At 45.4% G+C, this 14,449-nt stretch overlaps 1 protein-coding gene and 1 non-coding gene across 3 annotated transcripts in view; both read left to right on the top strand.

Annotated features, from left to right (window-relative positions):
* The window catches only part of LOC135527679 (putative uncharacterized protein DDB_G0290521), a 93,307-nt gene that overhangs the window by 26,322 nt on the left and 52,536 nt on the right, over positions 1-14,449 (top strand). The gene's annotated exons all lie outside the window — the stretch shown is intronic.
* On the top strand, positions 1,024-1,099 carry trnav-uac (transfer RNA valine (anticodon UAC)). Its single transcript has one exon. It is a non-coding gene; the product is annotated as a tRNA-Val (tRNA).

Raw genomic sequence — 14,449 nt, 5'->3', positions numbered from 1 at the left:
TGGGATAGGGTTATGAATGGTTAAGGTTTAGGATAGGGTTATGAATGGTTAAGGTAAGGGTTAAGGTCTGGGATAGGGTTAAGAATGGTTAAAGTTTAGGATAGGGTTATGAATGGTTAAGGTAAGTGTTAAGGCTTGGGATAGGGTTATGAATGGTTAAGGTCTGGGATAGGGTTATGAATGGTTAAGGTAAGGTTTAAGGTTTAGGATAGGGTTATGAATGGTTAAGGTAAGGGATAAGGTCTGGGATAGGGTTATGAATGGTTAAGGTCTGGGATAGGGTTATGAATGGTTAAGGTTTAGGATAGGGTTATGAATGGTTAAGGTAAGGGTTAAGGTTTAGGATAGGGTTATGAATGGTTAAGGTTTAGGATAGGGTTATGAATGGTTAAGGTCTGGGATAGGGTTATGAATGGTTAAGGTTTAGGATAGGGTTATGAATGGTTAAGGTAAGGGTTATGAATGGTTAAGGTTTAGGATAGGGTTTTGAATGGTTAAGGTAAGGGTTATGAATGGTTAAGGTCTGGGATAGGGTTATGAATGGTTAAGGTAAGGGTTATGAATGGTTAAGGTTTAGGATAGGGTTATGAATGGTTAAGGTTTAGGATATGGTTATGAATGGTTAAGGTCTGGGATAGTGTTATGAATGGTTAAGGTCTGGGATAGGGTTATGAATAGTTAAGGTCTGGGATAGGGTTATGAATGGTTAAGGTCTGGGATAGGGTTATGAATGGTTAAGGTCTGGGATAGGGTTATGAATGGTTAAGGTTCCCTTTTTTTCGGGCAACGTGAACATAAAGCTCCCCAGCTTCACTTGTCATTATTCCATGATCACACACTAGACTACTGACATAACCCCTCACACTAGACTACTGACATAACCCCTCACACTAGACTACTGACATAACCCCTCACACTAGACTCCTGACATAACCCCTCACACTAGACTCCTGACATAACCCCTCACACTAGACTACTGCCATAACCCCTCACACTAGACTACTGTTATAACCCTACTGTTATAGTCCTGTGTGGCTCAGTCGGTAGAGCATGGCGCTTACAACGCCAAGCGTCGTGGGTTCGATTCCCGCTGGGGCCACCCATATGCAAAAGTAGTGGCCCCAGCCGACTTGTAAGTCGCTTTGGACAAAAGCGTCTGCTAAATGGGATATATTATTATTATTATTATTAACCCCTCACACTAGACTACCGTTATAACTTCTCACGCTAGACTACTGTTATAACCCCTCACACTAGACTAAAATTATAACCCCTCACACTAGACTCCTGACATAACCCCTCACACTAGACTCCTGACATAACCCCTCACACTAGACTACTGTTATAACCTCTCACGCTAAACTACTGTTATAACCCCTCACGCTAGACTACTGTTATAACCCCTCACACTAGACTACTGACATAACCCCTCACGCTAGACAACTGACATAACCCCTCACACTAGACTACTGACATAACCCCTCACACTAGACTACTGTTATAACCCCTCCCACTAGACTACTGACATAACCTCTCACACTAGACTACTGACATAGCCCCTCACACTAGACTACTGACATAACCCCTCACACTAGACTACTGTTATAACCCCTCACACTAGACTACTGACACAACCCCTCACACTAGACTACTGTTATAACCCCTCAACCTAGACTACTGACACAACCCCTCACACTAGACTACTGTTATAACCCCTCATACTAGACTACTGTTATAACCCCTCCCACTAGACTCCTGACATAACCCCTCACACTAGACTACTGACATAACCCCTCACACTAGACTACTGTTATAACCCCTCACACTAGACTACTGTTATAACCCCTCACACTAGACTACTGTTATAACCCCTCACACTAGAATAGGGATATAACCCCTCACACTAGACTACTGTTATAACCCCTCACACTAGACTACTGTTATAACCCCTCACACTAGACTACTGACATAACCCCTCACACTAGACTACTGTTATAACCCCTCCCACTAGACTACTGTTATAACCTCTCACACTAGACTACTGTTATAACCCCTCACACTAGACTACTGTTATAACCCCTCACACTAGACTACTGACATAACCCCTCACACTAGACTACTGTTATAACCCCTCCCACTAGACTACTGACATAACCTCTCACACTAGACTACTGACATAGCCCCTCACACTAGACTACTGACATAACCCCTCACATTAGACTACTGATATAACCCCTCACCCTAGACTACTGACATAACCCCTCACACTAGACTACTGACATCACCCCTCCCACTAGACTACTGTTATAACCTCTCACACTAGACTACTGACATAACCCCTCACACTAGACTACTGACATAACCCCTCACACTAGACTACTGACATAACCCCTCACACTAGATAACTGACATAACCCCTCACACTAGACTCCTTACATAACCCCTCACACTAGACAACTGACATAACCCCTCCCACTAGACTACTGTTATAACCCCTCACACTAGACTACTGATATAACCCCTCACCCTAGACTACTGACATAACCCCTCACACTAGACTACTGTTATAACCCCTCACACTAGACTACTGACACAACCCCTCACACTAGACTACTGTTATAACCCCTCAACCTAGACTACTGACACAACCCCTCACACTAGACTACTGTTATAACCCCTCATACTAGACTACTGTTATAACCCCTCACACTAGACTCCTGACATAACCCCTCACACTAGACTACTGACATAACCCCTCACACTAGACTACTGTTATAACCCCTCACACTAGACTACTGACATAACCCCTCACACTAGACTACTGTTATAACCCCTCACACTAGACTACTGACACAACCCCTCACACTAGACTACTGTTATAACCCCTCAACCTAGACTACTGACACAACCCCTCACACTAGACTACTGTTATAACCCCTCATACTAGACTACTGTTATAACCCCTCACACTAGACTCCTGACATAACCCCTCACACTAGACTACTGACATAACCCCTCACACTAGACTACTGTTATAACCCCTCACACTAGACTACTGTTATAACCCCTCACACTAGACTACTGTTATAACCCCTCACACTAGAATAGGGATATAACCCCTCACACTAGACTACTGTTATAACCCCTCACACTAGACTACTGTTATAACCCCTCACACTAGACTACTGACATAACCCCTCACACTAGACTACTGTTATAACCCCTCCCACTAGACTACTGTTATAACCTCTCACACTAGACTACTGTTATAACCCCTCACACTAGACTACTGTTATAACCCCTCACACTAGACTACTGACATAACCCCTCACACTAGACTACTGTTATAACCCCTCCCACTAGACTACTGACATAACCTCTCACACTAGACTACTGACATAGCCCCTCACACTAGACTACTGACATAACCCCTCACATTAGACTACTGATATAACCCCTCACCCTAGACTACTGACATAACCCCTCACACTAGACTACTGACATCACCCCTCCCACTAGACTACTGTTATAACCTCTCACACTAGACTACTGACATAACCCCTCACACTAGACTACTGACATAACCCCTCACACTAGACTACTGACATAACCCCTCACACTAGATAACTGACATAACCCCTCACACTAGACTCCTGACATAACCCCTCACACTAGACAACTGACATAACCCCTCCCACTAGACTACTGTTATAACCCCTCACACTAGACTACTGATATAACCCCTCACCCTAGACTACTGACATAACCCCTCACACTAGACTACTGTTATAACCCCTCACCCTAGACTACTGACATAACCCCTCCCACTAGACTACTGTTATAACCTCTCACACTAGACTACTGACATAACCCCTCCCACTAGACTACTTACATAACCCCTCACACTAGACTACTGACATCACCCCTCACACTAGACTATTGTTATAACTCCTCACACTAGACTACTGACATAACACCTCCCACTAGACTACTGTTATAACCTCTCACACTAGACTACTGACATAACCCCTCCCACTAGATAACTGACATAATCCCTCACACTAGACTACATGCATAACCCCTCACACTAGACTACATGCATAACCCCTCACACTAGACTACTGACATAACCCCTCACACTAGACTACTGTTATAACCCCTCATACTAGACTACTGACATAACCCCTCACACTAGACTAGTGTTATAACCCCTCACACTAGTCTACTGACATAACCCCTCACACTAGACTACTGACATAACCCCTCACACTAGACTACTGACATAACCCCTCACACTAGACTACTGACATAACCCCTCACACTAGACTACTGACATAACCCCTCACACTAGACTACTGACATAACCCCTCCCACTAGACTACTGACATAACCCCTCACACTAGACTACTGACATAACCCCTCCCACCAGACTACTGACATAACCCCTCCCACCAGACTACTGACATAACCCCTCACACTAGACTACTGACATAACCCCTCACACTAGACTACTGACATAACCCCTCCCACTAGACTACTGTTATAACCTCTCACACTAGACTACTGACATAACCCCTCACACTAGACTACTGACATAACCCCTCACACTAGACTACTGACATAACCCCTCACACTAGATAACTGACATAACCCCTCACACTAGACTCCTGACATAACCCCTCACACTAGACAACTGACATAACCCCTCCCACTAGACTACTGTTATAACCCCTCACACTAGACTACTGATATAACCCCTCACCCTAGACTACTGACATAACCCCTCACACTAGACTACTGTTATAACCCCTCACCCTAGACTACTGACATAACCCCTCCCACTAGACTACTGTTATAACCTCTCACACTAGACTACTGACATAACCCCTCCCACTAGACTACTTACATAACCCCTCACACTAGACTACTGACATCACCCCTCACACTAGACTATTGTTATAACTCCTCACACTAGACTACTGACATAACACCTCCCACTAGACTAATGTTATAACCTCTCACACTAGACTACTGACATAACCCCTCCCACTAGATAACTGACATAATCCCTCACACTAGACTACATGCATAACCCCTCACACTAGACTACATGCATAACCCCTCACACTAGACTACTGACATAACCCCTCACACTAGACTACTGTTATAACCCCTCATACTAGACTACTGACATAACCCCTCACACTAGACTAGTGTTATAACCCCTCACACTAGACTACTGACATAACCCCTCACACTAGACTACTGACATAACCCCTCACACTAGACTACTGACATAACCCCTCACACTAGACTACTGACATAACCCCTCACACTAGACTACTGACATAACCCCTCACACTAGACTACTGACATAACCCCTCACACTAGACTACTGACATAACCCCTCACACTAGACTACTGACATAACCCCTCACACTAGACTACTGTTATAACCCCTAGACTACTGTTATAACCCCTCACACTAGACTACTGTTATAACCCCTAGACTACTGACATAACCCCTCACACTAGACTACTGACATAACCCCTCACACCAGACTACTGACATAACCCCTCACACTAGACTACTGACATAACCCCTCACACTAGACTACTGACATAACCCCTCCCACTAGACTACTGACATAACCCCTCACACTAGACTACTGACATAACCCCTCCCACCAGACTACTGACATAACCCCTCCCACCAGACTACTGACATAACCCCTCACACTAGACTACTGACATAACCCCTCACACTAGACTACTGACATAACCCCTCACACTAGACCACTGATATAACCCCTCACCCTAGACTACTGACATAACCCCTCACACTAGACTACTGACATAACCCCTCCCACTAGACTACTGTTATAACCTCTCACACTAGACTACTGACATAATCCCTCCCACTAGACTACTGACATAACCCCTCACACTAGACTACTGACATAACCCCTCCCACTAGACTACTGACATAACCCCTCACACTAGACTACTGACATAACCCCTCACACTAGACTACTGACATAACCCCTCACACTAGACTACTGACATAACCCCTCACACTAGACTACTGACATAACCCCTCACACTAGACTACTGACATAACCCCTCACACTAGACTACTGTTATAACCCCTAGACTACTGTTATAACCCCTCACACTAGACTACTGTTATAACCCCTAGACTACTGACATAACCCCTCACACTAGACTACTGACATAACCCCTCACACCAGACTACTGACATAACCCCTCACACTAGACTACTGACATAACCCCTCACACTAGACTACTGACATAACCCCTCCCACTAGACTACTGACATAACCCCTCACACTAGACTACTGACATAACCCCTCCCACCAGACTACTGACATAACCCCTCCCACCAGACTACTGACATAACCCCTCACACTAGACTACTGACATAACCCCTCACACTAGACTACTGACATAACCCCTCACACTAGACCACTGATATAACCCCTCACCCTAGACTACTGACATAACCCCTCACACTAGACTACTGACATAACCCCTCCCACTAGACTACTGTTATAACCTCTCACACTAGACTACTGACATAATCCCTCCCACTAGACTACTGACATAACCCCTCACACTAGACTACTGACATAACCCCTCACACTAGACTACTGACATAACCCCTCCCACTAGACTACTGACATAACCCCTCACACTAGACTACTGACATAACCCCTCCCACCAGACTACTGACATAACCCCTCCCACCAGACTACTGACATAACCCCTCACACTAGACTACTGACATAACCCCTCACACTAGACTACTGACATAACCCCTCCCACTAGACTACTGTTATAACCTCTCACACTAGACTACTGACATAACCCCTCACACTAGACTACTGACATAACCCCTCACACTAGACTACTGACATAACCCCTCACACTAGATAACTGACATAACCCCTCACACTAGACTCCTGACATAACCCCTCACACTAGACAACTGACATAACCCCTCCCACTAGACTACTGTTATAACCCCTCACACTAGACTACTGATATAACCCCTCACCCTAGACTACTGACATAACCCCTCACACTAGACTACTGTTATAACCCCTCACCCTAGACTACTGACATAACCCCTCCCACTAGACTACTGTTATAACCTCTCACACTAGACTACTGACATAACCCCTCCCACTAGACTACTTACATAACCCCTCACACTAGACTACTGACATCACCCCTCACACTAGACTATTGTTATAACTCCTCACACTAGACTACTGACATAACACCTCCCACTAGACTAATGTTATAACCTCTCACACTAGACTACTGACATAACCCCTCCCACTAGATAACTGACATAATCCCTCACACTAGACTACATGCATAACCCCTCACACTAGACTACATGCATAACCCCTCACACTAGACTACTGACATAACCCCTCACACTAGACTACTGTTATAACCCCTCATACTAGACTACTGACATAACCCCTCACACTAGACTAGTGTTATAACCCCTCACACTAGACTACTGACATAACCCCTCACACTAGACTACTGACATAACCCCTCACACTAGACTACTGACATAACCCCTCACACTAGACTACTGACATAACCCCTCACACTAGACTACTGACATAACCCCTCACACTAGACTACTGACATAACCCCTCACACTAGACTACTGACATAACCCTCACACTAGACTACTGACATAACCCCTCACACTAGACTACTGTTATAACCCCTAGACTACTGTTATAACCCCTCACACTAGACTACTGTTATAACCCCTAGACTACTGACATAACCCCTCACACTAGACTACTGACATAACCCCTCACACCAGACTACTGACATAACCCCTCACACTAGACTACTGACATAACCCCTCACACTAGACTACTGACATAACCCCTCCCACTAGACTACTGACATAACCCCTCACACTAGACTACTGACATAACCCCTCCCACCAGACTACTGACATAACCCCTCCCACCAGACTACTGACATAACCCCTCACACTAGACTACTGACATAACCCCTCACACTAGACTACTGACATAACCCCTCACACTAGACCACTGATATAACCCCTCACCCTAGACTACTGACATAACCCCTCACACTAGACTACTGACATAACCCCTCCCACTAGACTACTGTTATAACCTCTCACACTAGACTACTGACATAATCCCTCCCACTAGACTACTGACATAACCCCTCACACTAGACTACTGACATAACCCCTCCCACTAGACTACTGACATAACCCCTCACACTAGACTACTGACATAACCCCTCACACTAGACTACTGACATAACCCCTCACACTAGACTACTGACATAACCCCTCACACTAGACTACTGACATAACCCCTCACACTAGACTACTGACATAACCCCTCACACTAGACTACTGTTATAACCCCTAGACTACTGTTATAACCCCTCACACTAGACTACTGTTATAACCCCTAGACTACTGACATAACCCCTCACACTAGACTACTGACATAACCCCTCACACCAGACTACTGACATAACCCCTCACACTAGACTACTGACATAACCCCTCACACTAGACTACTGACATAACCCCTCCCACTAGACTACTGACATAACCCCTCACACTAGACTACTGACATAACCCCTCCCACCAGACTACTGACATAACCCCTCCCACCAGACTACTGACATAACCCCTCACACTAGACTACTGACATAACCCCTCACACTAGACTACTGACATAACCCCTCACACTAGACCACTGATATAACCCCTCACCCTAGACTACTGACATAACCCCTCACACTAGACTACTGACATAACCCCTCCCACTAGACTACTGTTATAACCTCTCACACTAGACTACTGACATAATCCCTCCCACTAGACTACTGACATAACCCCTCACACTAGACTACTGACATAACCCCTCACACTAGACTACTGACATAACCCCTCACACTAGACTACTGACATAACCCCTCACACTAGACTACTGACATAACCCCTCACACTAGACTACTGACATAACCCCTCACACTAGACTACTGACATAACCCCTCACACTAGACTATTGACATAACCCCTCACTGTACCATACATACCGTAGCTGCAGGACTTACAGTAGGATAGCAGTGATATAGTGTCCTGTCTCTTCAGTGTGTGTCTTATGTGACATTAATAGTACTCTGATAAATGACCTCTCTGAGTGGAGTAGTCTGCTATCACAACCACTGGGTCCGCATAACTACTGGTGTGTGTGTGTGTGTGTGTGTGTGTGTGTGTGTGTGTGTGTGTGTGTGTGTGTGTGTGTGTGTGTGTGTGTGTGTGTGTGTGTGTGTGTGTGTGTGTGTGTGTGTGTGTGTGTGTGTGTGTGTGTGTGTGTGTGTGTGTGTGTGTGTGTGTGTGTGTGTGTGTGTGTGTGTGTGTGTGCTGAACTGCATGCTAGATCTATTTAAACCCAACACATGCCAGCTAAACACCCCATGCCTCTGTTACTGTGGCAACTAACTACTTTCTTCATTTGCTAGCGTTGCCCTTAACAACATTGTCAGCATGTCTCTATTCCAACAGTCTGACTGGCTGATTTCACTTCGTTTAGTTCATGAATCGTGAATTCACCTTAGTTATAGAAATGACTGTGTTCGTGAAAAGACTAGAATTTGTTTATTGGTCATCAGTAGGAATCAAGACCATTTGTAACCACATTTACGTTGAGATCATCGGTTTTATGTAAGTAAACTGGACACGATGGTGTTAGTAAGATAAAGAGGATATAGTTACAGAGCATTATGGGTACTGTTACAGAGCATTATGGGTACTGTTACAGAGCATTATGGGTACTGTTACAAAGTAGTATGGGTACTGTTACAGAGCATTATGGGTACTGTTACAGAGCATTATGGGTACTGTTACAGAGCATTATGGGTACTGTTACAGAGCATTATGGGTACTATTACAGAGTAGTATGGGTACTGTTACAAAGTAGCATGGGTACTGTTACAGAGCATTACACTGGCTTCCTGTCAAAGCAAGGCCTGATTTCAAGGTTTTACTGCTAACCTACAAAGCATTACATGGGCTTGCTCCAACCTATCTCTCTGATTTGGTCCTGCCGTACATACCTACACGTACGCTACGGTCACAAGACGCAGACCTCCTAATTGTCCCTAGAATTTCTAAGCAAACAGCTGGAGGCAGGGCTTTCTCCTATAGAGCTCCATTTTTATGGAACGGTCTGCCTACCCATGTGAGAGACGCAGACTCGGTCTCAACCTTTAAGTCTTTACTGAAGACTCATCTCTTCAGTGGGTCATATGATTGAGTGTAATCTGGCCCAGGAGTGTGAAGGTGAACGGAAAGGCTCTGGAGCAACGAACCTCCCTTGCTGTCTCTGCCTGGCCGGTTCCCCTCTTTCCACTGGGATTCTACTGCCTCTAACCCTATTACAGGGGCTGAGTTACTGGCTTACTGGGGCTCTCTCATGCCGTCCCTGGAAGGGGTGCGTCACCTGAGTGGGTTGATTCACTGATGTGGTCATCCTGTCTGGGTTGGCGCCCCCCCTTAGGTTGTGCCATGGCGGAGATCTTTGTGGGCTATACTCAGCCTTGTCTCAGGATGGTAAGTTGGTGGTTGAAGATATCCGTCTCGTGGTGTGGGGGCTGTGCTTTAACAAAGTGGGTGGGGTTATATCCTTCCTGTTTGGCAATGTCCGGGGGTGTCCTCGGATGCGGCCACAGTGTCTCCTGACCCCTCCTGTCTCAGCCTCCAGTATTTATGCTGCAGTAGTTTATGTGTCGGGGGGCTGGGGTCAGTTTGTTATATCTGGAGTACTTCTCCTGTCCTATTCGGTGTCCTGTGTGAATCTAAGTGTGCGTTCTCTAGCATTATGGGTACTGTTACAGAGCATTATGGGTACTGTTACAGAGCATTATGGGTACTGTTACAGAGCATTATGGGCACTGTTACAGAGCATTATGGGTACTGTTACAGAGCATTATGGGTACTGTTACAGAGCATTATGGGTACTGTTACAGAGCATTATGGGTACTATTACAGAGCATTATGGGTACTATTACAGAGCATTATGGACACTGTAACAGAGCATTATGGGTACTGTAACAGAGCATTATGGGTACTGTTACAGAGCATTATGGGTACTGTTACAGAGCATTATGGGTACTGTTACAGAGCATTATGGGTACTATTACAGAGCATTATGGGTACTGTTACAGAGCATTATGGGTACTGTTACAGAGCATTATGGGTACTGTTACAGAGCATTATGGGTACTGTAACAGAGCATTATGGGTACTGTTACAGAGCATTATGGGTACTGTTACAGAGCATTATGGGTACTGTTACAGAGCATTATGGGTACTGTTACAGAGCATTATGGGTACCGTTACAGAGCATTATGGGCACTGTTACAGAGCATTATGGGTACTGTTACAGAGCATTATGGGTACTATTACAGAGCATTATGGACACTGTAACAGAGCATTATGGGTACTGTAACAGAGCATTATGGGTACTGTTCAGAGCATTATGGGTACTGTAACAGAGCATTATGGGCACTGTAACAGAGCATTATGGGTACTGTTCAGAGCATTATGGGTACTGTAACAGAGCATTATGGCTACTGTAACAGAGCATTATGGGTACTGTAACAGATCATTATGGCTACTGTAACAGAGCATTATGGGTACTGTAACAGAGCATTATGGGTACTGTTACAGAGCATTATGGGTACTGTAACAGAGCATTATGGCTACTGTAACAGAGCATTATGGGTACTGTAACAGATCATTATGGCTACTGTAACAGAGCATTATGGGTACTGTAACAGATCATTATGGCTACTGTAACAGAGCATTATGGGTACTGTTCAGATACATTTGTACATTTTCTAAAAACCTGTTTTCGCTTTGTCATGATGGGGTATCGTGATGTCATTATGGGTTATTGTGATGTCATTATGGTGTATTGTGATGTCATGATGGGGTATTGTGTGTAGATTGAAGAGGAAATGTTTTTATTCAATCCATTTTAGAATAAGGCTGTAACGTAATAAACATGTGTGAAAATATAAGGCGTCTGAATGTTTTCCCAAGGCACTGTATGTGGACACCTCTTCAAATGAGTGGATACTGCTATTTCAGCCACACCTGTTGCTGACTGGTGTATGAAATCGAGCACACAGCCATGCAATCTCCGTAGACAAACATTGGCAGTAGACTGGCCTTACTGAAGATCTCAGTGACGTTCAACGTGGCACCCTCATAGGATGCCACCCGTCCAACAAGTCAGTTCATCAAATTCATCAACTCTAAGTGCTGTGATTGCTAAGTGGAACCGTCTAGGAGCAACAACGGCTCAGCCGCAAAGTGGTAGACCACACCTCTGAGTGCTGAACCGTTTAGAGCATATAAATAATCTGTCTTCGGTTGCAACGCTCACTACCGATTTCCAAATTGCCTCTGGAAGCAACATCAACACAAAAGCTCCCGATGGGGAGCTTCATGAAATGGGTTTCAATGGCCGAGTAGCCGCACACAAGCCTAAGATCACCAGGCACAATGCCAAGCGTCGGCTGGAGTGGTGTAAAGCTCGCCGCCATTGGACTCTGGAGCAGTGGAAACGCATTCTCTGGAGTGATGAATCACGCTTCAGCATCTGGCAGTCTGACGGACAAATCTTGGCAGATGCCAGGAGATACTACCTATCCCAATGCATAGTACCAACTGTAAAGTTTGGTGGAGGAGAAATAATGGTCTGGGGCTGTTTTTCATGGTTCAGGCCCCTTTAGTTCCAGTGAAGGGAGGTCTTAACACTACAGCATAAAGACATTCTAGGTGATTCTGTGCTTCGAACATTGTGGCAAGAGTTTGGAGATGGCCCTTTCCTGGTTCAGCATGACAATGCCCCCGTGAACAAATCGAGGTCCATACAGAAATGGTTTGTCGAGAAATGGTTTGTTGCTCTTGTGGTTGAACGGAAGCAATGTTCCAACATCTAGTGGAAAGATTGAATGCTGTTATAGCAGCAAAGGGACCAACTCTATTTTAATGCCCATGATTTTGTAACCATCTGGATTTCACCGTGGTAACAGTCGACTGCTCAGCACTGCACTGCAAGCCAGCAACACAACAACACAGGGCACAGTGTTCGTCGCTCCCGAGTCCAGCTTGCTGAGCACCGCTGTCCTGCAGTAACTTAGAGGGACATAGCTAGGTGGCAAGCAGTAGTAGCTAGATAGTAGCAGGTCAGGGTGACAAGCAGTAGTAGCTAGATAGTAGTAGGTCAGGGGGACAGGCAGTAGTAGCTAGATAGTAGTAGGTCAGGGGGACAGGCAGTAGTAGCTAGATAGTATTAGGTCAGGGTGACAGGCAGTAGTAGCTAGATAGTATTAGGTCAGGGGGACAGGCAGTAGTAGCTAGATAGTATTAGGTCAGGGTGACAGGCAGTAGTAGCTAGATAGTATTAGGTCAGGAGGACAGGCAGTAGTAGTTAGATAGTTTTAGGTCAGGGTGACAGGCAGTAGTAGTTAGATAGTATTAGGTCAGGGTGACAGGCAGTATTAGCTAGATAGTATTAGGTCAGGGTGACAGGCAGTAGTAGTTAGATAGTATTCGGCCAGGGGGACAGGCAGTAGTAGCTAGATAGTAGTAGGTCAGGGGGACAGGCAGTAGTAGCTAGATAGTAGTAGATCAGGGTGACAGGCAGTAGTAGCTAGATAGTAGTAGGTCAGGGGGACAGGCAGTAGTAACTAGATAGTATTAGGTCAGGGGGACAGGCAGTAGTAGCTAGATAGTATTAGGCCAGGGGGATAGGCAGTAGTAGCTAGATAGTAGTAGGTCAGGGTGACATGCAGTAGTAGTTAGATAGTAGTAGGTCAGGGGGACAGGCAGTAGTAGTTAGATAGTAGTAGGTCAGGGTGACAGGCAGTAGTAGCTAGATAGTAGTAGGTCAGGGTGACAGGCAGTAGTAGTTAGATAGTAGTAGGTCAGGGTGACAGGCAGTAGTAGCTAGATAGTAGCAGGTCAGGGTGACAGGCAGTAGTAGTTAGATAGTATTAGGCCAGGGGGACAGGCAGTAGTAGCTAGATAGTAGTAGGTCAGGGGGACAGGCAGTAGTAGCTAGATAGTTGTAGGTCAGGGGGACAGGCAGTAGTAGCTAGATAGTAGTAGGTCAGGGGGACAGGCAGTAGTAGCTAGATAGTAGTTTGTCAGGGGGACAGGCAGTAGTAGCTAGATAGTAGTAGGTCAGGGGGACAGGCAGTAGTAGCTAGATAACAGTAGGTCAGGGGGACAGGCAGTAGTAGCTAGATATTAGTAGGTCAGGGGGACAGGCAGTAGTAGCTAGGTATTCCTCTTGTCCAGATGGGTTAGGGCAGTGTGCAGTGTG

This window comes from Oncorhynchus masou, chromosome 33 (assembly GCF_036934945.1).
Source record: "Oncorhynchus masou masou isolate Uvic2021 chromosome 33, UVic_Omas_1.1, whole genome shotgun sequence".
Taxonomy (NCBI): Eukaryota; Metazoa; Chordata; class Actinopteri; order Salmoniformes; family Salmonidae; genus Oncorhynchus; species Oncorhynchus masou.
This window is presented reverse-complemented; position numbering and strand designations above follow the sequence as displayed.